The following is a 20438-nucleotide window of genomic DNA, read 5'->3' as shown; positions in this document are numbered from 1 at the left end:
GACAGTTACTCCTAAGGATAAATAGTAGAAAAATGAACCTTTCCTCAGTTACTGTGGAGGACATTTTAAAATGACAGACAATGCAGTGTGTTCTGCCAGTAGGAAAGTGATCCTCTGACCTTAGTTTGCATTTCAAGTGAAGTGAAAAGCAGGAGAAGAAATGGGAGTTTCTAAAGAAAAAGCTAAGGTACAGTATTGTAGATTTATAAAAGACCATAGACCGTGTACATCAATGGGATCTTGTTTGTCCTGATTTCTTTGAAGCAAAGTGGGAGATTTCTTGGGTTTTTTAAACAGAGCTGCAGCATAACTTTGATACCTATTTCAGAGACCATAACTGAACTAACCCCCAAATGGTAACACTACAACATCCAGATGGGGAGAAGTGTGGGAGGTAAAAGAAGGTCCTGATCAAAGAGCAGACACTACCGACCTGGCTGAACTTTCCATGCCAGCAGGGCCATCTAGGATGAGCTGTGGCTCAAGGGGCTGCTCACACCTCTGCCCTCACCTCCACTGCCACAATACCAGGAGCTGCTACACACACTTGAATGTGGTGCACATCCCCCAGTTTTGATGTATGCTTTGCATGCCTCTGCATCAAATACATAAAACACCAAAGGCATTATTTGAAACTGTCCTTAATAAAGACTCTAGAAAACTCTGGCTTCTTAGCAAACAGGGTTGTGCCCTAAGTAGTGAGCAATAGGACTACTGCTGGAAGAGCATCCCATGGTCTAATACATCACACTGTCAAAAAGCTTCTCCCATTATTCAACTGGAATTTGCCTTCTCTTAAATTTCATCCCATTACTTCTAGTTACACCCCATTGTACCACTCTAAATAATTCTTCATAGCCTTGGTGTTTACACCCTTCAGATATTTGTAGATTTATATCTCAACCACCCCATTTGTCATCCTTTAGCCAAGTTATCTATATTCAGCTCTTTCGGTCTTCTCTTGTAAGTCAATCCCTCAAGCTTTCTTGTTACTTCTTTTTTTTCTCCTGAACTCTCTCCAATTTGTCAATCTCTATTGTAATGGAGTGAAGCAGACCTGAATGCATTACACTTCCTGCAGTTACCAGTACTATGTCCTCAGTCCCAGCTGCTGCCTCAGGGCAGGACAAGCAACCAAACCTTTTTTTTTTCTTGGTGGTCTTTTTAGGTTACCAAAAGCAGCACATTTACAAGATCTTGAGGCTCAGCTTTTGATTCCGGCAGACCCTGGTATCCCAACAGATGCTGCATCCCAGATGTTATTCCCCTGGGGGTTTTTTTCCCCAGATAGCCTAGGTGTTCTTCCTACTTGTATCCCATTTTGAAGTGATGTGCTGCTGCTTGCAAGCACAAGTCACCTTTGCCAAACACCGAGTCCACCAGCCATGTTGTTTCCAGACTCGAGCATTTATTACTCCATCCAGGAGGTCGTCATGATGGAGCATTCCTTCACCATCATTTCTACCAGGTGCCACCGCAGAGCATTTCTATGATTCTATGAATCCACCAGAGACTTTCAAACCAGCAGGAAAGGGGACACCACACCACAGCCTTCCCACCTATGCACTGACTGGCAATACATATGTCTGTGCTAAACCAAATACTCTGCAGCCTGGATGGTCACAGAGAACACTCTGAAATGTGTAAAATGAAGCATAAACAGATTACATTCCTCTAACACCTGTGTTTTCATAAAGCCAGCGTTGTTCTTTCCCGTCCTGTGAACACGTCCTGCTGCACAGCTCCTCCAACAAAACTGTCTGGACAAATAAGAGAAGGACTGCTGAAAAACCCACAACTAAATGGGTTCTCAGTTGTGCAAGCACAAGCTGCACAGCAGGACAAAGGCCCTGAAGAATAATCCTGGGCAGCAGAGCTTCTGGCTGGGCCAGGCAATGAAGCCCCCTCTGGTGACAAGGGCAAACCCCACAGAGGGAAGTGAGCGAAAGCACAGAAGACTTCGAAGAGAAGGGCTGCCTTTCAGCTTTCCTGGCTACTACTGGTCTACCCGGAAGGAGATTGAGTGCTTTTCCAGGCCATGCTCTGATCTAAGTGAACATCCCCAGTTTGAGAAGATGTCCCATAAATCTACAGTTTGGGCTTACAGCAGATGGGCATTCACTTAACTTCAATACATTCACCCTGTCTCATACTAACACCATGTCTTGACCACATGACTTTTGAAGAGAAAAGCTATTTTCTATACCTATTAAAAATAGTAATTTCCCTCCGTAATTGTAACTTGCACTTAGCATCTAAAATCATCAAGTCACAGTGCTGCAGACAACCATCTAATAAAAACTTAAACACACACGGGCATAAACGGTTCCTTCTGCTTTTAGGATTGCATATACATTCACGTTATTAAAAAGCCCAGCTCTGTACAGACATCAGGAAAGCAAAAAGTCTTCCAAAACTGCGGAAGACACTGAGGTCCTGAAGCCATGTCAGAGATGCAGTCAAAGCCAGGTGGGATTGATCAGCTCCAGTTTAAGGCCTCTCTCTCCACAGCAGAAAGCATGATGGGGAAGGACAAAAGCTGACCCCTCAGGGAACAGCTAAAGAAAGCATCCAAAAACACACAGCAAGCTCTGGCAAGAAGTTTGCATTTGCCATCACTTAAATTAACAGCAAAGGAATCCCCAGGAGGGAGGAAATTTGGACTCTGTCCAATATGCAAGTGTGCTGCGTGAGGAGCTGTAGGGGGAAAAAGAGCCACACACAAGCAGTGTGGATTCAGAGGAAGCCAACACACAAACTGCCAGCAACCCTGAACCCTTATAAAGGGCAGGAGCTTGGGGTTTGGCTTAACTTGACAACATTGACAGGTATCAGGAGAGAAGTTTATTGCAGATGATCTCAAGCAGAATTGCCACAGTCAGTCATCAGTTTGCCATGAGCTGTCTTTAAAAACCAAAGATTTTTATGTGTTAAAAAACCCCATGTTATCTTCAGGTGTCTCAAAAGCTTATGAAAACTGAAATAATCAAAAATATCACAGTTGGCAATATAACCAACATAACACTGGCAACAGTTTCCTTGCTATCTTACACACTGGAGCTGCTATCAATTCCTACACAATGTGCAGGTCACACTGACTTCCAGAAAACTGAAATCCCAGTCAGCACCCGTTTATCTTATGACAGAAAGGATAACTGCTCTGCTCTTCCATAATGGCCTAAAGAGTTATGATGTATTCTGGATTAAGTCCTTCTAAAACACCTAAACAGAAGTTTTTTTCCCCACAAAACTCATTACTAAGTTAAGAAGTAATTCAGTCATGTAAATTTAACTTAAGCTAGTAAATCTAATAACATTTTTCTAAAAGCAATAAAATGTTCAGACCTTAATCCTTTTAATTCACTGTTTATCCCCTTGGCACCTACACTATTTTTATTCTAGTCACTTTTGCTGTAATAAAAAGTTAATAAAAGAGAGCAAGTTGTCAGACGAGTTGCAGAACTAATGAAGACTGGTTTCCTACAGGTTTGGTGCCTTGCATCCCTTCTTTCCCCAACAGTCTTTACCCCAGCTGCCACCAGGTTGTCTGGGCATCTGTCTCTTTGTGACTCCTTCATGTCCCTTAACTACACGAGCCAAGAGGTAGTACATGCTGGGCTGGCTGTGAGCTAAATATGGTTTTGCACTAGCCCACAGGTCTAGCACAGCAGAGAGCTAATAACTTCACATTCCAGCCTTCTCTTTTATTGGGGCTTTGCCTCTTCTGCTAAAGATAATGAATTTAAGGCCAAGATCTCCCTTAAAACAGCAAATTGCAAAAGGTCTATGAAATTCCTACGTAGTAATGCAGTAGTTCTTCTGTCTAAGATAATCCATGCAGGCATTGCTACCAACCAGAACCGTAACACATACATGTCCCACAAAGGCCCCAAAAGTAAGGTGATCTTTGCAGACCACAGGAAGGGCTCTGTCAGATAAGGAAAGGGCAGGGAAAGCATTATTTTCTCAGAAGCCCCATGGGAAATAACCAAACTTACAACCAGTTCTTTCATAAATCAAGGGGATCAGGTTCAGGTGCCTTCTCATGTGCCACCATGACAGTGTTACAAAGGAAAGGCCTGTCCTAGCAATGCAAGTCCCAAACCTGGTGGACATTTCCGGTTTATGGCAGATTATCTCGAAAGGCCCCTGCATACTTGTATGCAGACAAAGCACAGTACATGTGTGTCACTGGCTGTCTTTGGAGGGCTGCGGGGTAAGTTGCTGTTCTGTTCTAATGCAGACTCTGGACGGTTTCAAGGCATGGCTCCATGTCTAGCACATTAGTACAAACAGGTCACAGACGTCCACATGAGAGGGAAACAGTAACACACAAGACAGGATGAAAGTCAGCTCGGACACACGTGATCTCACAAAGCATTCATCACTCACTAGCTTTTTGTTATGAACATGGGATATACAGAGCAGCTCTTGATGAGAGTACCAGACCTGCAAAATTTACCAGTATTTCCACGGAACTAAGCTATGGGTCCTGAGGGAGCTGGCGGATGAAGAGGCTAAGCCACTGTTCATCATATTTGTGAAGTTGTGGCAGTCTGATGAAGTTTCCACTGACTGGAAAAGGGAAAATATAACCTCCATTTTTAAAAAGGAAGACCCAGGCAACTCCAGGCCAGTTAGTTTCATCTCTGTTTCTGGCAAAATCTTGGAAGATCCTCCTGGAAACTAGGCTATGGCACATGGAAACTAAGGAGTGATTGGTGACAGCCAACATGGCTTTACTAAGGACAAATCAGCCCTGACAAATTTGGTGGTCTCCTACAATGGGGTTACAGCCTTGATGGGTAAGAAAAGACCAACTGACACCATCTACCTGGACATGTGCAAAGCATTTGACACTGTCCTGCACAACATCTTTGTCCCTAAATTGGAGAGACAGATTTGACAGATGGACCACTTGGCTGATAAGGAATCAGCTGGATGGTCACACTCAAAGAGTTGCATTCAACAGTTCAATGCCCAAGTGGAATCCAGTGATGACTGGCGTTCCTCTGGGGCTGGCACTGGCATCAGCACTATTTAACATCTTTGTTGGCGACATGGCAAGTGGGATTGAGTGCACCATCAGCAAGTTTGCCAACACCACCAAGCTGGGTCGTGTGGTCGACCTTGACAGGCTTCAGAGATGGGCCTATGTGAACCTCATAAAGTTCAACAAGGCCAACTATAAGATCCTGCACCTCAGTGCAATAAGCATAAACACAGGCTGGGCAGAGAATGGATTGAAATGAATGGATTCGCCTCAGCCCTGAGGAGAAACACTTAAAAATGTTGGTTCATGAGAAGCGCAACATGACCTGGCAATTTCTGTTTGCAGCCCAGAGAATCAACCGTATTGGAACTAAAGAAGTGTGACCAGGAGGTTTAGGGAAGTGATTCTCCCCCTCTACTCCAGTATCTTTCTACCTCAATTCCATGTGGTCTCCCTACCTCACTGCAGCCTAATCTGCCCTGTTCTCCAGTAGTCTCCCCTGTGACACCCCTGGTGGGAGATGAGCATCTTCTTCCTCTCCATAGACACAAGGTATACATTTCAACTGGTCAGGACACAGGAGTCACTCTCCCTTAGGCTGGTGGGCCCAGCACAGGTACTTACCATGTCCCAGCCATATTTCTGCCACTACAACACAGGTGGTTGCTGAGCCTGGTTTGAGCACTGCAGTTCCCCAGTAAACACGAGGAACTGGTGAGGAAGGAGGTTCCAGGCACAGGAGGACTTGTCTAACCTACCTATCAGAGACAAAGCCTGGTGGAAATCCTGCACTTGTGTGGGATGCTGCCACCTTTTTTTCTGAACACAGTACACCTCATCTTTCAAGCATCACACTCATAATTACACCTAAATAAGAAACACAAACTTTCTATTATTGTTTTCATAGAAACCCAATAAATCTTTCCTTTCTACTGGAGGGAGAACTACAAGGCTGACACTCAAGACACAGGCTGGGATTCAGCATTTCAACATGGATTCAAATCTAAGCTTTTGAGTAGGGTAAGTATGCAGACTCATTCAGTCGTCAGTATAGTTGCAAAGTGGGGCATCAGATGGCACACCTAGCACCTAAGGTCCCAGGCTGCTGGAAACACCACTTACAGTTACAAAGTGCAGCTGGATGCAGGGGTTTGCATAAATCCTACTCATGGAAAAAAAAGAAAAAAAAGAAAAGAAAAAAGAAAACTAGAAAGAACACAAATGACATATGATGAATTTTCAGCAGAGGTCTAGCTAGCACACATAGGTGTGATGCACATATGATCCCTCACACCAGCTGCTCTGGTCTTCCCAGCCCTCACCATCTACCCCTTATCCAAATGTAACTCCCCAGCAGTTTCTTACTTATCAGAGATGTGATCTGCAATTCTACCACCAGACCAGCTCAATGCCCTTTTCTGCAGAAACCCCAAACATCAGGCTTTCCCAAGTACCTTTTTTTCTGGTGCACTGAACTTGATAGAGAGGTCAAGCAAAAGCGCTGGCTGCTTCCTACCCCTGCTGAAATCAGGGGCAGACCTCCTGCAGAAGGCAGCCCCAGGGAGCAGCTCTAATGCAAAGCAGCCTTCACCATTCACAAGAGCTGCAGCACTGGGCTGCTGTTGCCACCTTTTCTGCCAGGTTCATCCTGGCACTGCAGACCAAGAGGAGGAGTGACATCCCGTGGCCATGCTGCTGGAGCGACACACAGTACCTGGCAAGTGGCTGGACTCTGACCTCCCATCTGTAAGCACGTTGTCCGTAAGTGGGAAGGCTCTGTTGCTGCAGGCTGGAGGGACAGGCAGGGTGGAGGGGGACAGTTCAAAGGAACATTTTAGAGGCAAATGCCCTCGGAGCTGCTCTCATCATTGGAGGAACCCAAGAGATCTGGATTAATTTGACTGTTTGCTTTGAGTTTACTTCTTGTGACCTCACACTAAACCGCTTAACCTTGCAGGCAATAAAGTGAGACGCCAGCATTTTCAGCTTATACTATTCACACTATGTTCTAATCTGGTTTGCATGTCCATTCCTGTCATTAGCTGGAGGAAACATTAATCCAAGACAGTAGAAGAGTAAAAAATTGTTTCTGGAAATGCAATGATTCCAATGGTAAGCTGGGGTGGTTTGTTATCTAGACCCACAGCCGAGTTAAACTGAAACATATTATATTTCATGAAAAAAAAAAAGTTTTAACCATATGTTTAGTCATTTGTGAGCTCTTGATCCTAACGCACAACATAAGCTGCAATATCAGTGTCAAAAGTGCCTGATTTAAAGCTTAAGAGGCAGAGTTACATGAAGTCAAATTAAGATCACTTCTGTACAGTTGCGGGCAGAGACCCTCAGGTGGAGTGACAGGTACAGAGGAACACATCCTGGGGTCTGCACCGGATGGGGGGAAGAAGAAAATTTATGTCATTAGAAGTTTTTCTGTGAGATTGGCTAGGGACAAGACGATATAGCTGTGGGGGAAGACTGAGACAGCTAAAGAATAACACATGGTATGCTTTCAAAACATACAGCAACATGTGACATTCGTCTGCAAGTCTGGCGCTGAGGAGCCTGTGGTCTGGCAGCAGGGAGAATTTCTGCTTTTTATTTCTTAAATCATCGCAGGCATTTGAACTAAACCCCCCACCCAACAGTCTGAGGGGAAGAACATAAAATCATATTTTACGTACTGTACTTTCAGTCAGCCATTTTCTCAGCGGATTTTTATCCTCCAACTCAATTCCCACATCATTAAAGTGATGCTGTCTCTTTAAAACACAACGTGGTGCCGTGCCAGAGCCTGCAATGAGAATCACTGGCACCAAAACAGTCAAAGCACAGAGCTTAATTCTCTACTTAATAAGACAATTAAAGAAGAGTATTTGGATACAGCAGTCTGCAAGTACCAACACAGAGCACTGATGTCTCCAAAGGCATGTTGATCTGAAGGCTTTATCAGAAAGCATCTGTCACAACCAGATGCCATCAACACCTGAGAAAAGTGGGAAATAAAGTGGGTTAACGTGGCTGTGATACTCACAGAGGTTTGCACTGCCCAAGTTCCTATTTGTGAACATTTGGGAGGGTGCAGGATAAAGTGCCCTGATGTAAAAACACTCATACATTAAAATAAACTAAAATATATGTACACCGATAAAAATACAGTCTTGTGGAAATTACCCAAATCACTATAGAATTAAAAGTGCTGTGTATTTTGTGTCTTCACTGCCATAATCATAGAAAGGCTTATAGGAAGGCTGTTTTTAAATACTGTGCTTTAACAGATGCTTTAATATACATGGATGAATTGAGGTACATAGACTAACACAGGCACCAGTGATTGCTCATATGGAGTCTCTTGACCATATCTGCCTCTAAGTTTCCAATCAAATAATTCTCAGATGTCATCTTGCAGGCTCCATCCTGCAAAACTGAACCAAAGCTGGAGAAAAAGATAACAGCAGCGATATAAGAACTAATTAGTCACTTGATTAGCTGGCAAGACGACAAGGTCTTGCAGTTCTGTGACCTAAAAATGCCACGGATGACCTTAAAACTCCATCTCAAGGGTATCTGGAAATCTGTAACCTCTAGGGAGAGAGAGAGAGAAACGGGTGATGCCTAAATTCCATTAGCTCACATGAGATGTTGAAATAGCACAGACGTTAAGCTGAGGATAGGTGTGACATTTGAAGCAATCAGCCAGCAAAAGAGCACCTGCAGCACTGCACTTTGTTTGAACTGCTGCACCAAGGACTCCTGGTCCAGCCTACATGGGAGGTTTGTGGGGCAAGTGGTTTAGCACACCCAGAAGGCACACCAGGAGCACAGACCTCATCCTAGCAACTAACAACACATGGCAAGAGAGGAGAAAAAAACAAAGCAAAACACCAGAACAGCACAAAAGCCCCTCAAGTGCTCTCCTTTCCTTACAGCTGGGCTAACATCCAGCCAGCCTCAGATGGCAGCCCCTAGGCTGCGTCATGCCTGGAGAAAAGGAGAGAAGAGTCACTTTGAAGAGGACATCCTGAGTGGTTGCCTTCTTCACTTCCACCAGAGGTTCCTACACTTCACTGAAGATCTGACTCTGGTGAACCCTTTGAATGTGCTAGTTATTGCAATGCAGTGACAGGAGGAGGGAGTGGAGTGATACCAGGAAGTTCCCTTAGACTGCAGAGGCACATCTTCAACAGCAAATGAGGAATACACCAAGATGACCAGGGTTAGGGGTCCCAAGTTGTTTTGCGCCCCCTTCCTTCAGCCTGAAAGCTGGAGCACATTGTCACCTGACTGCACCCCATGCACTAAAAGTTTCCAGCCTAATCTGACGCAATGCCTCCCTGGCAAGCCATCAGCTTGTGCAGAGGAACCCAAAGTGACCCAAAATGGGCCAGCCTAGAATGGGCAGCAGAAAGCAACACCACCCCACAGTCAGGAAGTTCCCCTCCACCAAGCAAGCCCTGCTCATCTCCCACCTTCAACAGCTTGGATGGAGTCTGGCTCTTGGGTGTCTCCCTACCCTGAGAAGAGATAAGGGAACAAATGCCTTGGCAAAGATCCTGCCATCTGCACCTTGGAAATGCCCTCTGGAAAGCAGAAGATGAGGATCCCTCATGCTGCACACTCCTGGGAGAATGGTGCAACCTCCAGCAGCTGCCAGCACTGCCCCGTTTCATCCTCGTCCCCTCAACACAGATCCAGACCTGCCTTTCACCGCCCACTTCCCCCTGATTGTTTTGTCCCAGAGGGATGAACTCACCTGCAGCACCAATGAATTTCTCAGAAGAAGTCTAAAGCATAGTTTAATTTTTAGCAAGTCCTGCCAGAGGCCTTGGAGTAAAATACAGAAGTAAGAAAATTTTCTCAAATAGAAAATGGAGATTAAGAATGCTGTAGCAAGGTCTGTAATTAGGTGCTTTGCTGAGATAATGCAACCCCAAAATGTACAATGCTTTCCCTTTAGTTCCCTTTTCTCTAAAGAAAATGGGGAAAAGACCCCAACAACCACACAATAAATCAAAGATGAAAAAATTAGCCATGGACATGGTTCAGTAACATAAGTGCTATGCTTGGCCCTGTGTTCCCTTACAGTTCTCAGAAGCAAAAAGCAAACTTAGGAATACAGTTTACAAAGAAATTTAGGATTTCCAAATCTGACTTATTGTGAATTAAAATAAAACCTCAAAATGCCAAAATTCTCCACAAAAGGAATTCTGAAACAATCACTTGGAAAATCAATTGTATTGCTACTGTATTTCCTACAATGGAAATTATACTTTAAAATTCTAAACAGAAAGTTATTTCAGCTAAAAGCCTGTAAAACAATGAATTGTAACTCTCTCAGAAAAATCCTCCAGCTCTTTTTTCTGCTGTTTTTTTTACAAAAATGAACTGGCTTTATAAAAGATTTTAGTGTTGATGACGCCAGATATTGGAATATGACTCCATCAACGAATCCTAGTCAGGAAATACCAAACCTGAGGTTGCCAAAGCAACATAATTAACTTGATCACGGTACATACAGTACGTGCCACTTCCCAAATGGCCCTTTAACACCCAGCTAAATCCTTGGCTTGAATAGCCCATCCAAATGAATTTGTCTCCTCTGAGTTCCTCAAGAACACAGAGCAAAAGAAGTTGACAGAATTACTAAAAGCCAAGTACCACTCTGCTCCTTGGCCAATGGTCCCCCGGGATTGAAGAGGTCAAGGACCAATTCTTGAGCCTACTCCCACAACTAATGGCTATAGCAATCACAGAAACACATGCTGGAAATACATTTTGAAAAGATTCACTTTTAATTCACTATGTTACCTAATTTAGGAGCTTTGATTTTTGTGTGACATCATCAGTAAAATTCTTACTACCTGGGCAGGGAGTGTTGGTGATAACTAAACCTTGACCCTGGGGCCACAAACTTCAAAACCTGAATATGCTGTCACTAGCTGAATGTGTACAATGTATCAAAAATAAAATTCTGTCTGTTCATTTGGGGAAGAAGAAAAAAAGAGAGAAAAGTAAGAAACAGAAAAAAATTTGAGTGATGGGCTTTCAGCCTGTCATCAGACCACAGTGACCTCAATTTTTGAGAAATAAAATCAAAATCTATTCTTATCTGCAGAGATTCAAGATGTATTTACGTGTCAAACTTTCTCCCCTTTGTCCTTAGCCTCTGGGAAGCACACTAAAAATTATATCAAAGCCTGAAAACCCAGCGATCACATTTGCATTCACCTTTGACCCAGGACGCCTATAGCTCTCACCAGCTCCTCGACTTATCCTCACCATACGGCAAAGGTGGTAGATCTGGGAGCACCTCTTAGCAAACTGCTCAGGTTGAAATAAAGGCCACTCTGCACAGCAAAATCATGCTCAAATTTGAAAGGCCAAAAAACTTTGGCAGTTTTCTGCTTCTTTGTGTCCATGAAGGATATTTTACCACCATCTTCCTCTCCTTACACACAAATATTTGATTATTCTCTTTGAAATGTCTCTGTAACATCTACAGGCATAGGATGCCGAATGCAAACACTGATTGATTCTTTCTTAGCCATCAAATGTGCTTACACAGCAACTACACACAGCAAACGCACACAAATCTCACATTTCACGTTTTAAAATATGAACATGCTCTCTTGGTTTTTTTTTTTACTCAAACATAATGAATGAGCTTAAATATTAGAACTTGAAATTATTAAGTAAATCATGGCACCTGTAAAGCTTCTATTTGCATAACATTAATTCATGATGGCATGTAAAACAAATTCATCACTCTCACTATATTGTAGTCTGATTTATGTTGGAATTGGAAAAAATAAAAATCTTGAGCACAAAATTATGTTGACAAGATGTACGTGCTCTTTGAAGCCCAAGATTTTTTTTTCCCGAAGCATCAAAACAACTAAATTATGGGAAAGAGGGCTGGGAGAAAGCATCTTTAAAAATGAATAACATACTAGCGTCACACATACACACTCTCTAGTTATTAATGTCAAGCATGGTGAAGATACTCTAGAAAATCATTACCATTCATAGGCTACTAACAGCTATTAAATTTCAATCAATTCAACTTAACACAAGTGTACTTCAGCAGCCCTTACAGTTCCTTATAGAGGTGGCTCAGAAAGTCCTGTCTGACTTATTGCATTGTCCACTGCACAAAGAGGCATTGCTGAGGATTGCTCTGAAAAGGAGCGATCTTGATGTTAGGAACTGATGCTCTTTTAACACTGCTGCAATCAACAGACCTTGCTTTTAAAGACGGTGTGATAAAAGGACTCTAATAGAGCTCCACAGGTCAGCGTGGAGGGGAGCAATATACTCATTCTAGCCAGGGATGCCACTTTCCAAGCAGGGGAAAAAAAAAAAAAAAAAAAAAGTTATGTTTTCAAGGAGTTTTCAATGAATTTTAGCAGCAGAATCAACCTGCTTAACACAGTGTGAGACAATTTCCAGTTGAACCACTTGCTTAAATAGGATATAATCACTAAATACACAGGACATTTAAACAAAAAAGGATTTAACTTCCAAAGACTGAATACTTAAAGCTCCCAGCAATGAATATAAGCCGCAGCACTGTGATATTACAGCATCTCTTACTCATCTGAATTGCATTTGTAACACTGGAATTTTTTCCACTGCTTCTGCAGGAATTAAGCTGTGCAGCTGATCATCCCTTGCAGATCCAGGGAAGAACCTGGTGGTCCCCCATCATGGGGTACTTGCCACCTCATGGCAGGGGTGAAGGGACCCACAGGGGTCCATCTCTGAGGGGCAGAACCCACACTGGCTTCCACTGTGTAGCAGAGCATCCCAGAAAAGGTATCTTCCTCTGGAGAGATTTCCTTAGTTTCATCTGAAGGGATTATGTACACTAAAATCCCACATTTCACAGGGGATAGAAGACTTATCACCTTTTTTTTTTTCTCCTCCCAAACAGAAGCCCAGACTTTGCCAGCAGGGTTGATTGTGCTGGGCACAAAGTCCTTTCTCTAGTTTACAGACAGTTTAAGATCGCAGGTGTGGACTGCTACAGAACAGAGAGTCATTCCACTCACAGAAAAACAGATGCAGTCACAGATGTGCCATTACTGTAGCTGAAATTACAAGCTCAAGTACAGATTCCCTTTTGTGGCTTTTACCTCAGCCCCTACAAGTATAAGCATTGATGCTACTATTCGTTAGGAAAGTATTTGGGACTATTCTACAGAACCCTATGGTTTTCCTTCCCCTGGGATTTACACCTTAGCATTTAACACAGGGTAACAGCAAAGTTCTTTAGAATCAAGAAACACCCAAGAAATCTCTCAGGCAGATATATGCTTCATTTTAACTCATTTTCCTACACTTACAAGCTGCACTAAATGAAATGAAATTAATGTTAAAAGGGGCGTTTATTGAAAAATCTTTCAGTGACAGGTTCAGAAAGTGCCAGAGTTCAAGTAAATCGTTCCATGGAAAATGTTAGCAAAGCTTAATCATACTGGAAGCCACATTTAATTACAGCTTTTTAAGTCCATCTGGGAAAAAAGAAGAGACTTAAATATGTCACCTGAGATGATCTAGATACTGAAACTATTTGTAAGTTAACAAAAGCATTTGCATCACAAAGCGCTCTGGGGCAGCACCACGGCAAAGCAGATGTGTAATGAACAAGAATCACAGCACCAAAACAATCAGGACTGTAAATAACTCCTACTAATCTGCAATCATTTAAATTTGGGTTTAATTGCTAGGCAGCAAATACATTTCATTCTTGAAGAGGTAAATGCTCTGCGGAATACACACTTAAAGGTATTTAGTTACAGAAGCACCACAGTCAAGAATCTGAATGTCAGGAGGACAGAGAAGAGCCAAGCAGCAGGGCTGGGGCTGCCATGAGTTCACAACATTAAACAAACTTTTCTCTGGAAGAGAATTAATAATGCTGCCATCCCCACTGTACGTACTGTAACTGCTGCAGAAGTGACACAATGAGGCACATGGGAGGCAACAGAGTAGTGACTATAGAACAAAATTCAATCTAGTGGCTAATGAATACAAAGTTCTTTTTATTTCTCAGTTGTTTTTGGTTCATTAAATTTTCCACAGATTTGCAGAGAAGAAAACGTGATCAATAAACCTTGACAAAAGTGAACATGTGAAAAAGGCGAGAGAAAGGCACAGGAAGATAAAAGTGATATCCCGATCACAGATTTCAGAGGCAGATGACCAGAGCTCTGGGCTGCTGAATAATCTGAATAGACCATCATTTCTTTACAGCCTTTTACTTTCTTTTCCCTGACTGTTGGAACTCTTCATTCAATACAATAGTAAATGCACTAAAACTTTTTTTCTTATGCTAATGGTCGAAATCGGGCGCTCACAGTTAAAACACACTTCCCACCAACTTGTTTTCTTTAAAAAAAAAAAAAAAAATTAACCTATTCAAGTTAAACTAAAATGTCAAAGACAGCTTAAGGCTTACTCTCACCATTCCTTAAAATTAATGGTTTTCTCCCCAGTAGATACAAAAAGAAAAGACTTGAATAAGGATAAAGCTGCTAGACTCTTTTCATATGAAAAAGAACACTTAGAAAGTAAAAAGAAATACATCCAGTACAAAGATCCCGGTACCTACAATTCTAATTTGTATTGTTTCCTCTCAGAATATTTATAATTGTAGAAAGGTGACAGCCAATCGCAAATAATTGTGAAACGATGAGAAAAGATTCACCAGTGACTAATGTATTTGGGCAGTCATGCCCATGACAGTATCAGAAACGCTTCCACTCATTACAATGGGAGTCCAAGGGAGCCTATTTTCAATTTTTTTTTCTAATTTGGGTGTCCACTTCCAGGCACCAGGGCCTCTTTTTCTGTGGTACTCAATACTCACAAATCCAAAACAATTTTTACAGCTCTGAACTTCTGAATTAAAGGACAGCTTTCCTGCTCCCTTCATACAACACATTTCAGCTTCAGTGTATTTGGGTTTATTTTGTTTACAAGAAGTTAAAGGGTATGGGGTGTGGTTTTACAGTAGTGAAGCATGAATGAAGCAAAGTTCTGTGGCCTCTCCTGGACACATCTAACATGTACTCACTCCCAACTGGAACTGGTCTGTAGAATATTAGATCTGATTACCCAGTATTTCCACTCCACTCACTTGTTCACAAGAGAAACCTGCAATTTTGCCTCTTGAACTTTTAAGATTACCATGCAAGATCCAATGGGAATTACTTTTACATCAAACTCCAGTTAGTTTCTAGAGGGTGCACATATATGGGATCTGCTGATTACACAGATCAAGAATTGGGTATATTACATGCATACACACAAATGTATGTACATATAGATATGCACAGGCAATCATGTATTACCTGCATGCTAACACAATGTCTTCTTACCGTCACTCATACTGGGACTCATTCTTTCTTATTTTTATTTAGTGTTGTTTTAATTAATTCCCAAATACCTCCTGTTGTTTTCATTTTCTTTAAAAGGGCCCTGGCAACAGAGCTGCAGCAAACCCCAAATACCACTTAATGCTTTGTGGCAAGTTGTCCAAATGTGCAACTGTTTAAAATATTTACCCAGGTATATAAGGGGGTTGTGCAGCTCTCGAACAATGCCCTGGAATCTTTCCCATCAGTAAGAAAGCCGACAAAAAGCAGAGACCGCTTAACCTCAATGCCTTAGCAGCAAGTGAGAAGTGCAAATATCGCATTTCTATAAAGCCCTGGAAGCTTCATAGAAGTGGAGTGGCAACTAATTAGTTTGATGCTATAGTCACATCTAACGTTCCTAAGTAGTTTCTTTGAAAAAACTCACTGCCTTGAAATCCTTGGCCAGATTATTAAGTGGAGGCTTTGTGATGGGGCAATAGATAGGTGTTTGCTGCACAAATACATACAGATTTTGGTGACTGCTTACTGAATCCACTGCCTTCACTAATCTGCACTGGAAACTTCACTATGAACAGGGCACTTCTCAGAGTACAAAAGCATGAAGTATCTGTGTACCTTTCAGACTACAGGGCAAACAACTGGCTTACAGTAGGCCACTGAAAACAGGGGGAGGCGGTTAACCAAGTGTCCTCCGTACTGAGAAGCAGAGAATGAGGATAATGCAATTGCTATTAGGTCAGATGCTCTAACATATCCTTAAATAAAAAAGATGGGGCCAGAGGGCTGGAAAACTCACTAGAAAAATTCAAACTCTCTCAATAGAAATAAAGTATCAGGATCATCAAAAAATTTTCAAGTCATACAGTGCTGTAGCGATCACATAACCCTTTCTATATACAGCTGATCACATAGTCCCAGAGCATTTACAGCTTCTATACAACTGTGCCACTGAAAGGGAAGTTGTGGTACAAACCTGTAAGAGCATTAGAATGACAGAAAGCATAGTCAAAAGCATAGGTTCTTTGACATAAAAGTTTAAACTGTTTTTTTTTTTCAAAACAATGACAAAAATCCTGGTCATCATACATAAGCAGCCAAAAGGCTGTCTTTTTTAAATGTGACTTCAGTGTTCAGTGTGACATTTGGGAATGCAGGCTGCTACGCACTGGATATCTGAGGTCAAGTTCTGCTCTCTTTTATCCAAGTATAACCTGGAGCAGCTTCAATGAAATGATGCTAGATTTATACTGACATATGCATCTAGTTCAAGTTCTTCTATGGCTCTAATTTTTCTTTAATTGAATGACCTAACACAAACAGTATTTGTCCATCTGTATACATCCCCCTCGACACACAGGAAAAAAAAAGACATTGAAAGGAAGTTGGAAACAGTCCTCAATATCTGTTTTCCTTTGAAGAACAGCAGTTGCATTTCTGGGTACTTCAAAGTCACATACTTTAAGGAAAAACAACATTCAAGATCAAGTGAATCTTACCTCACCTTGCTTTAAATATGAGCTCTTTCACAAACCCACACCAGAGGCTGATATACACACTTATAGATTAACAAGTTCATCTTCAGTGAATCAGGCACTTTTCAGTGCTACGATAGGTCACGCTTTCAATCAAATGACAAATATCCAAGAGTTGTTTACAGTGTAAAAGCCATAATGAATTTCATTCACTTCTTAAAAGTTGTCAGTTTTGCAATAACATTCAATATGACATTTTTATTGCAACTCAAAGTTTGACAGGTGTCAATATTTCCTGAAGTTCCAGTCCAAATACAAATTACCATATCCGCCCATCAGAAAAGTTGAACCAAACCCATTGACCAACTGCAGTTGCTGTATGCAGCAATGCTGTATTTCAAATACCCCAGGAACATAATTATTTAATTATTTAACAGGATCCTCTTTTCCAGGTGCATGTAGTTTCTTTTCTAGTGAAATATATTAGGTTTAGACACCCCCCCGCAAAAAAAAAAAAAAAAAAAAAAAAAAAAAAAAAAAAAAAAAAAAAAAAAAAAAAAAAAAAAAAAAAAAAAAAAAAAAAAAAAAAAAAAAAAAAAAAACCACCTTCAAAAACCCAAAGCTTTTCTTAAAACAAAGCAGCTACAACAAACAGATCAAATCAGCAGGTCTTGTAACAAATCAGTCTATTCCACTTCTGTGTATTTTGAATTTCATGGCTTATTTGCTTTACTTTTTTGGCATCAACTCCACAGTGCATGCCAATACAATATTTGTTTAAATGCTGTTTTATGCACATGCTAGTCAAACGCTTACTCTCAAATTCTTGTACGTCCCCCATCTCAGTTGCAAAAAAAAAAAAAAAAAAAAAAAAAAAAAAAAAAAAAAAAAAAAAAAAAAAAAAAAAAAAAAAAAAAAAAAAAAAAAAAAAAAAAAAAAAAAAACCAACAAAAAAAAAACACCAAAAAAACAAAACCCACCATAAAACCCCACCACCATACCAAAAAAAACACAAACCACAAAAAAACCCCAAAACAGTGCAGGGGATTGGCGAGCGCTGGACAAGCTTTTACAACTAGTCCCTCTATCTGTGGCTGTAAAAATATAAACACGATGCGCCAATAAAATGCTAATTTCTATACGCACAAAGTTTTCCAGCACCTGGAGCAGTACGAGAAGCGAGAGTTCTGCTCTAGGCAGACACAAGTTTCGCTGGCTCAGCCGACGGTGTCCCCCACACACCAGGACATTTGCCCACCCGGGACCATCCACCAGGAGGCCGAGCACGATGCCCTCCCGTGTCCCGGGCCCGCGGAGGGGACACCGCTGCGCGCACCGCACCCGCGACGGAGCCACAGCCCCGGTCCGGAAAGTTTTGAAGCCCAGGTTAACTAAATGAATAAATAAATAAATAAATAGCCCGTAAACATCGGAAAAGCCAGCAGCAGGACCACCGATAAATCATCCTAAACCCCCGCGCGGGAAAAGTCAGGTTTCCCAGGAAATGATGGCAATCACTTGAGGCAGAAAAGGCATCTAGATGAGCCCATCTCCCTCCCCTCCTCCCTGATTGTTTTAAAGCCACCGAGTCCAGGGGAAAAACTCTCAACTCTCTAAGTCCTTAATAGGATTGGAGTCCGGGTCTCTCCAAGCTGCTCCTCATCACACAGGGATCAAGTTGCAGCAGGGAATTTTTTAAATTCCTCAGCAAATATACTTGTCGAAAGATTGCCCCTCCCGGGGGGGTGGGGGGTGGAATGACAAGGAGGAGAGGGGGTAACTTAATTTTTCTTTTTTGTTTTAAGGGAAGGCAAACTCACTGCTGGCTTTGGGGAGCCCTGCTGTCCTCCAGGACCCGGGGCAAGGCAGTCCAGGCAACGGCCCGCGGCTGGGACTGTCACCGCAGCCCCCGGGAAAAACAATGGTCATGGAGGCACAGTCCCGGAGGGGTCTGGACGGGGAAAGGGGGCGCACACCGGACACACGCGCGGCCGCATCCTCCCCGCTCACCTGCGACGTGTGTGGGGGGACACACGGGACGGGCCCCCCTCAGGCACCCGCTGCGAGGACAGACCCTCAACAAATTTGTAGCCTCCCTCACCGTCCCCCCCTCCCCCCCCGCTCCCCGCCCGTGCAGGGCAGCTCCGACAAAAACCGTAGAAGAGAGGGGGGGGGGGGAAAGGAAAAACAATAAAAAACACAATGAAAAAACACAATAAGCATCAACTTTACCCAAAAAGCGGAGCAGCAAGTTTTCAGCAGGCAAGCGGTTGCCGCGGAGCAGCGCTGCTCCTCCGGACCCCCATCATAAACTTGGGGGAGGGGGGCGTGGGAGGGACCTTCCCTCCGTCCTTCCCTTTTGTGCCTCTCCCCCCGTGTGCTCCGCTCCTCGCCAAAAGCTGCCGCGGATCCCGGCGGCGGCGCGGCGCTTTCCCGGCTGCTGCCGCGGAGGAGCTCCACGGAGGCGGGCGGGGAGGGAGGGCTGGGGAGGGCCGGGGGCGGCGTGGAGAGGTGCGGGGCGCTGCGGGGCGGCTCCTGCAGCCCATCCGGCCGGGCTGCCCGCGGGACACGGCGCGCACACGTACACTTACTTTATATACATATATATGTATATATACACATATACATGGATACACATGGGATGAAGTTCAGCAGCCTGTAGGAAGACGCTGGAGCGCTTTCAAGCCCTGACATAAGAGGAAAACTGGCTGCAGGGTCTGTTCCCCCCCCCCCCGCCCTTTAAGAAAAAAAAGGGAAATCTAAGCCTTCCCATCCTTTCGGCGCGGGAGCAGCGCACCGCTCCGGGTTCTCTCTCTCTCTCCTCCCTCCAGCCTCTTTCATCCCGGATCCCCTCGCCTCGGCGAACCGCACCATTTTGGGTGTGAGGCTTTCTGGCGGGCTCGGTGGGATCCGCTCCGCTGCCCCGGCCCCGCTGTGCCACCCGGGAGCGGGCCGGGAGCCGACAGCCCCTCGGCACTCCGCTCAGCTGGAGCGCATCTGCAGCGAACCCACACAAATCCCCCTTCCTCGGGGAAAGCCGCCCTCCTCCTCCCCGAACAGCTGAAGTTCGGCCTGTGCAGATTCGCCCGCGCAGAGGCGGGGATGGGGCTGGGGGTGGTTTTCCTCCAACTTTAGTGGTTATTTTGGTTTTTTTCCCCGGGAGTTTGCTCAACTTTTCAAGCCCCCGCCCCGGCAGGGCTGGGGGCAGCAGAGCTCCGCCGAACATCCCCATATCGCGGCCATATCCCTGCGGGAGCCGGCGCCCGCACACGGGCGGCTTTACCCGCCAGGAACATCTTGGGGGGAAAAGCATTCATTAAAGACTGTTCCCCAAACACGATAAGCAACCTCGCCGGAGCACGATAGTTTAGGTTAATCCTCGTGTTTTGGGATCGAGGCTACGAGGAGGGGAAGAAGAATAATCTTCAAGAAGTGCCCCACTCCCACCCCAAGTATTTTTGCTTTTGCGCTGATCTGGTGCATTAACAGTAGCACCAATGAGAAACGCAGCAGTTTGAACTTGGGTTTCGGCCAGGCAGGGCTTGTTTTTCGATTTGTTTTGGTTTCTTTGGCTATGGAATTTAACAAAAG

General features: G+C 43.6%; 1 protein-coding gene across 1 annotated transcript in view; it reads right to left on the bottom strand.

The window, feature by feature from the left end:
* Positions 1-19160, bottom strand: part of GLI2 (GLI family zinc finger 2) — a 194445-nt gene extending 175285 nt beyond the window's left edge. Inside the window, exon 1 of the mRNA XM_027879741.1 lies at positions 19080-19160. The gene's annotated coding sequence lies outside the window, so the exon portion shown is untranslated. The remainder of the gene's footprint in view (positions 1-19079) is intronic.
* Positions 19161-20438: the final 1278 nt, after the last annotated feature.

This window comes from Empidonax traillii, unplaced genomic scaffold (assembly GCF_003031625.1).
Source record: "Empidonax traillii isolate 1590-97213 ecotype Southwest subspecies unplaced genomic scaffold, ASM303162v1 scaffold57:size2250009, whole genome shotgun sequence".
Lineage (NCBI taxonomy): Eukaryota > Metazoa > Chordata > Aves > Passeriformes > Tyrannidae > Empidonax > Empidonax traillii.
The sequence above is the reverse complement of the archived record's forward strand: the minus strand, read 5'-3'. Positions and strand labels throughout refer to the sequence as shown.